General features: G+C 35.5%; 1 pseudogene across 1 annotated transcript; it reads left to right on the forward strand.

Annotated features, from left to right (window-relative positions):
* Nucleotides 1–1,185: 1,185 nt before the first annotated feature.
* Nucleotides 1,186–1,871, forward strand: LOC308343464 (platelet-activating factor acetylhydrolase IB subunit alpha2-like; annotated as a pseudogene). The gene has a single exon. The product of its transcript is annotated as a platelet-activating factor acetylhydrolase IB subunit alpha2-like (transcript).
* The last annotated feature ends 5,120 nt before the right edge of the window (nucleotides 1,872–6,991 follow it).

The following is a 6,991-nucleotide window of genomic DNA, read 5'->3' on the forward strand; positions in this document are numbered from 1 at the left end:
CCTGTGTATATAAGCCCCCATCCTTCTCCTTGTTTTTCACCAACTCTCTCTTTTCTTCTCCTTTCCCTTTTCCCAGTACCACAAGAAGAATCCAACTATTTTATGCAAAATGTATATTACTACTGCCCTATATCAATTTCAACTGTCTCTCACCCAAGCTTGTAGAACTAGTCTTTCTGCCTTAGTTTTTACTCACTCTAAACAATGTTTCACATGCCAGCTAGACTTTTCTTTCTAAAATTAATATTTGGTCATATTACTCTCCTTACCAAACTTTTAGATCTTTTCTAACTTAAACTCCTTTACACTGCATTCAAGATCTTCCACTCTCTGGCAGCAAACTGCCCCTCCAGATTTCAGTTGCAATTTCTTCCTTATATTCTAAATGCGGCAAAACCTCATGGTTTTCTTGAGAAAGAATCTGGAAAAAAAAAAAAAAGAATCGTATTTGTACATCTCTATTCCTTCATTTGTTTCCTCTGCTTATGTTGTCACTTTGCTTCACAGCATTAATTGCACTTATTGCAAGGTCTTCACATGTCTGTCTCTTCTGGTAGATGGTATATGAGCTTATTATTTTTATTTGTTTGTTTGATCTTTATGGACCTACCACAAAATAGGTCACTCAAATTATGTGTTTCTGGTTAGTGAAGTAACTCTAATGAATTCTTGCTAGAGAATTTCTTAGACTGGTTAGAAGATTTACAGCCTGGGTTGGAACGAGAAAGGTAAAATTGGTGTTTAACTATGTACTGAGATGTTTTCTTTTTATAATATATAGTTGGTTTCTTTTTCTTATAAAACATAATTACTAGGGATGGATCAATTCTCTGTACTCCTCTATGCACCCTGGCTAAATACTCATACTTATCTCTGTAAGTCAGATGAAGTAATTGAGTCTTAGTCATTAGATCTACCCTCTACAACACACCCACTAACACTCTGCTGGATCTTAGAAAAAAAGCAAACTTAAAGCATTTAATGCAGCCTATTTGCAGAAGAGGTCCAAGAAAAGCTGCCCTTGCTGTCACGGTCGAGAGAGGAGGAGGAGCGGCTGCTGCTGGTGCTGAGGTCCAAGGACAGACACACTGGAGTGGGGCTACTGGGACTGAGTGAGGTACAGATTGTCACCCACAGATGCTGCAACTGCTTCGGGCCCACATGGACCCTCTGCATGAGTGCGTAATGAACCAAGGAGGCCCAAACCCAGCAGCTATTCCACATGCAGTAGAATATATTCAAAGAGATGACAGGTGAATGTCTCAGCATAACAGATTTGTCCTGGACTGTAAAGACAATGAACCCTATGTACTGTTTGTGGGGGGACTCCATGGTACAGTTGATGCACCAATACGAAATATGGCAAGAGCTTTTTTCCCCACGTCATGCAAGAAATTTTGGAATTGGAGGAGATGAAACAAGACTTGTTTCATGCAGACTCAAGGATGGAGAACTGGGGAATATTAAACCCAAGGTCATTGTTGTCTGGGAAGGAACAAACAAGCATGAAAACATGGCAGAAGTAGCAGATGGAATTGAGGCTATCATACAACTTATCAACTCAAGGTAGCTGCAGGCCAGAATCTTTGTACTGGGTTTGTTTCCTTGAGGTGAGAAGCCCAACCGTTTGAGGCGAAAGAATGCCAAGGTGAACCAACTCCTTACATTTTCCCTGCTGAAACTTGCCGGTGTTCAGCACTGGATACTGATAGGGTTTTGGGCACTGAGAGTGTGCCTTCTCCACCTAGCACACATTTGATTTTCTGCATCTCACAGGGGGGCGTTAGACAACGTTCTGCAAACCCCTGTGTGAACTCATTATGCAGTTGTTGGAGGAAACGGCTGTCAAGAAACAAAACACCATTGCCTAACTGGCTCCCGTCAGTGTTTAAGAGCACCCAGGTGTCCTCAGATTGGTTATATCACCGATACTACAGAATCCCTCTCTTAAGGCACTTTGCATCATATAGAATGTTCCTGTATGTTCATATCTAGTGTTTGAAGGGCAACAGGCATTTAAACTGGTCCTGCACATAGAAGGTTTGCTTGACACGGGAGAAAAATTAGTCAAGAAAGACTGTTGTTGGGCACCTGGGTGGCTCAGTGGGTTAAAGCCTCTGCCTTCGGCTCAGGTCATGATCCCAGGGTCCTGGGATCGAGTCCCACATCGGGCTCCCTGCTCAGCAGGAAGCCTGCTTCCCTCTCTCTCTCTGCCTGCCTCTCTGCCTACTTGTGATCTGTCTCTCTTTCAAATAAATAAATAAAATCTTAAAAAAAAAAAAAAGAGAGAAAGAAAGACTGTTGTTTAAATACATTTGAAACCAAAAGGGAACTTTTTAGTCATGTGTGTGACACATTCATTGAATTATCACTGTTTTCCCTAAGACAATACCAAGCCTAGGTACTGAACCAAATGAAGAGTTTTTTCTTGGCCATTGTTTCTGTGGTTTATGTCATACATAGAAATGATCAGGATCACACTTACTTGGCTTTAAAATAGATGGTTTTTCCAGTTATTAAAGTTCATAATTTAGCCTTTTATTTTTATTTTCCTTTATTCGTATGTATTCACATCGTTTTCTTAACACACATCATTAGATTGAACATGCTTGTCATTCAAAAAAGGGGGATGTTATAGTTACAAATGAATTTGTTCTACTCTCTTAATCTTTCCCCTGTTTAGTAGTGGAAGACAGGGTTTTGCCCCATTTGGGGGACTCTATGGAACATGTTGTATTTATGCTGCTGAATACCATATCTATAATAAACCCATGCATACTGCTTTTCCTCCGTTTCCCCTCATCTCTTAGCTCTGTTTTTTTGTTCGTTTGTTTTGTTTTGGTCCTTGTTGACATTACATGCTTCTAACACATTTTTGACTGAGGAGCTCTATTGTTGGAAGTTATAAGTCCCCAGCCAATCACTCTCATGATGATAGTACTGATGTGTGATTCATTCTTGTGTGGTCTTCTATGCATAGAGTCTGTGTAGTACTATCCATATTCAGAGTTCTGGTTTGTTTTGTTTTCCCTTAAAACATGTTACAGTTTCCATTTTTGAAAAAAAAATCAGAATTCTATTTCCCATTCTGTAAGCCCTGACATATCTCAAGTTTTGTGGAATATTAAGGTGTATGTTTTATTTTTTATTGACTTAACATTTAAATTATATCAGTTCAGAAAAATTTGGCCTTTCTTCATGGGGAAACAAATGGAGATGCCCGTCAGAATAGACATTCTGCCTTCATTCCACCATTTTAGTGAAAAAGAACCAAGTTTGTATAACTTTCAGGGTTTCTCCTTAATGTATTTTTATCTGAGAATTTCTTTCAAGAGAGCTCTTTGTAATCTTAATAGTTTGCTTGAACTACAAGAACTGCTATTAAAAAATAATGGGACAAGACGTGGTTTATTGTTCAGTCAACCTGTGGAATATGCACAAACTGGATCTTCAAACAAGTATGTTAAATGGGACTAGGTGGGTATGAAAGTAACCTATTAAAATATGCTCTACACTAACTCCACTCAATGTTCAAGTTCAGTAACTAAGCATATGTTTTATGTTCAGCTTGCAAGGCAAATGGCAGTGCTTTGTGTTGGAGGGGAGTTGCTAATTTGTGCAAAAGCCACTTCTGTTTGAGAGGGATAGTACCTGGGCTGGTGTATTTCTTGTGAAACCTATTTCTAGGAATATTTTTTTTTTGGCCTTGTTTGTTTTTTGTTTGTTTTCTTTTTAATACATTTCTAAATGTATCATGTCTTCATTAACAACAAAAAAGACGGCATGTTTACTAAACCTGTTCATTACATTAAAATTGCCTTTCAAAAAAAAAAAAAAAAAAGAGCAGGAGTGCTCTAAAGATCCTGAGTTACTTTCAAAGACACAGAGTTGCTAATGAAGGACATACCATGCCTTCTCAGTGTGCTTTGTGAATAAACTGAACACCTTATGGCCCCCTTTATAACAAAAAACCTAAGTAATTGAAGTAGTAGTTTTAATAAAACCAAATCATACTCTAAACAGGTGCCAGTATTACTATTTCTAAGGCCAACCCCATATGTATTTTAAAAATAATTTCCAGAGATTCCATGCAAATGAGTCAGATGTAAAAGTAATCAAGAAATTTGTGCAGTTTAACTTTTTTTTTCCATTTGTTAAGTTTCTGGGGCTAATTTGCTGAGAACAAATCAAAACAGAAAAGAAGGAAGAGGGTAGGGAAAGGGATAGGGAAAAGACCGGAAAAGGCATCAAACATCCTGCCCAAAGTCATTCTGAAACAATACTTAATAAATTGAATATACATGAACTTTTACTTTCTTCCTACAACTACTGTTCACATTATGTAGAATATAAACATTTTTACATTTATGAAAATTTTTCTAATACGTGGGTTATTCTAAATCATATAATTTGAAATATCTTAATGATAACGTATAGCTTTTTGAACTAATGATTTAGGGATGCCCTGGTGGTTCAGTCAATTACGCAGCTGCCTTTGGGTCAGGTCATGATCCCAGGGTGCTGGGATCTGGCTCCTTGCTCGTTGTGGAGCCTGCTTCTCCCTCTGCCAGCTACTCCCCCTGCTTGTTCTCTTTCTCTCTCTGACAAATAAATAAATAAAATCTTTTTTTTTTTAAGATAATGAATTAAGTTAGATTATGTAAGTAGTTCATCTAAAATAAATACATCCTTTTTCTTTAAAGATTTTTAAAGAGCGAGAGAGAGAGAAAGTAGGCATGGGGGGAAGGGGTGGAGGAAGAAGGAGAGAATCTCAAGCAGACTCTGACCTAAGCCCAGAGCCCAATGCAGTGCTTAACCCCATGACCCTGAGATATGACCTGAGCCAAAATCAAGAATTGAATGCTTAACCAACTGATCCACCCAGGCACCCCATAAAAACATCTTTTATATGTAATCATTGGTAACTCAAAATGATGAAAGAAAACTAAATGCTATAAAGTTTTGAATGTATTTCTTCTGTGTGTGTATATATATGTGTGTATATATATATATATATTTATATAAACATATATAAAATATATATATACATATATATATTTGTATTTGTTTTAGTTGTAATGGAAAAAAGCACTATATATCTTAAAAAGTTGCAAGAAAATAATTTTCAGAACAGAAAAATAAAATTAGTGTTTCAGTTAGACATTTTCTTTCTGTATGTATTTTCTCTGCTATTTTGAATTCATGAGTAATGGAATTTAAAGCTTTCTGCCAAACATAAACTATCTTTTATTTTTACTTTTTTCTGAGCTAATATTTACCTTTCTGAACTACTTATTAAAAAAAATTGAATAATCCTTACCTTTCTGAAATGATACCATTTTGTTGTGTTCAAGCAGATGAATGTAACTAACTTAGCCACTTTTTCTATAATTACCCTGTAATTAAGCAACATATAATGTTAATAAAAAAGTTTGCAAAGTATTACTGGGAAAAGAAATGTCTGTTTCTGAGACAGTGCCTCCATAGGTACAGAAGTATAATTGTATTCTTTTTCACTGATACTAGTCACAAATATCCACTCTTCCACACAGAAGTTATTGAGTATGGTTAAATATATTATTAATTCCAAAGTGACTATTTTGATAACCTTTACCAATGGTGGGAAATGGGTTATCATTTTCATACTTGCAGTTAAGGCTTCTTTGGAAAAAAATCTAGTATCTAAACCAAACTAAGTAGAAGGGAAACCTAGAAGTGGGACTTTGATATTGATTAAAATTTTATTATTCGAGATCCATCTCCTACATGAAATCTTTTCTTACCATTGCCTCTGAGAGAGAAGAGTTTTTTTGACACTTTATCATTAATATTACTTTAGCTTTCAGTAGTATAGGAGATGGATTTAGTCTCCTTATCAGAAAATCTACTGCTCAGCAAATGTTGAGTGCAAGCAGACTCGAAGTCTGACAGTGCAGCCACTAACCATAGCTGATTTATACATAAGTAGCTTCCTAACCTACAGTGGTTCAACCATATTTTCCCAGGCACTTAAAATTGGGACACTTAAACAATGAATTATTTAGTTCTGGTGGGTAAAACACAAACACTATATGCAGATAATGAAAAGCCAGTTCACAGACAAGTGAAGCATAGAAAGATAGATTTTCATAGGTTCTATTTATTAGATAAAGACCCTCCTGTATATTAGTTTTTTGAATATTCTGGATTCTTTCTATAAATGGGTGATGACTTTTGTTAATTTACTTTTGTTAGTTTTTATTTCTCAATCTATTATGAAAAATAATGTGTTTTTTCTTCAAATTAATATACAGTATTACAGTGTTCACTTTTCCAGTATTAAGCCAGCCTTGCATTCCTGAGATAAATGCCACTTACAAGGATGTTTTATGCCCTTTTTTATACTACTAGATTTATTTGCTAATATATGTTTTAAGGATTATTGACTATGAAGGGAAATTGGTTTGTATAGTAACTAAAAAATATAGTACATTCTAGGAATTGTATCAGTTCTTTATTCATTGATTTAGAGTTACTGAAAACTTATTTTATATTATAAAAAGTTATGTTTTATAAAACAGTCTGCCTTATTACTAGAGCTCCACAATAAAAGGATGGAAAATGTATATTTTTGGCATGGCCAATGGCTAGTTCCATCATAGGAAAATTATGGAATAATTATGGAATATAAAGAATTGATTTCTACATATCATGAAATATAATTGCATAATGTCAATAACAATGTGAACCTCAAGGTTAGCCATCATTTTTAAAAAGTCTTGAGCCTCCATTATATGCTGGTTGGTGTTTAGCTGCTTCTGCTATCCTTATAATAACTCTGTGTTAGTTGTTTTTTTACCACATAGAAAAAGACCGCATCTCAGAGAGAATTAACCACTTTCCCAAAGAGAACAAAATGAAAAATAATGACATTGGTGAAATTCTTGATCATTTTTATTGGGACATATCAAATATAAGAAAAGGAGCAAAAGATATGATTATAGTTGGGAAC

This window comes from Martes martes (assembly GCF_963455335.1).
Source record: "Martes martes genome assembly, chromosome: 5".
NCBI lineage: Eukaryota > Metazoa > Chordata > Mammalia > Carnivora > Mustelidae > Martes > Martes martes.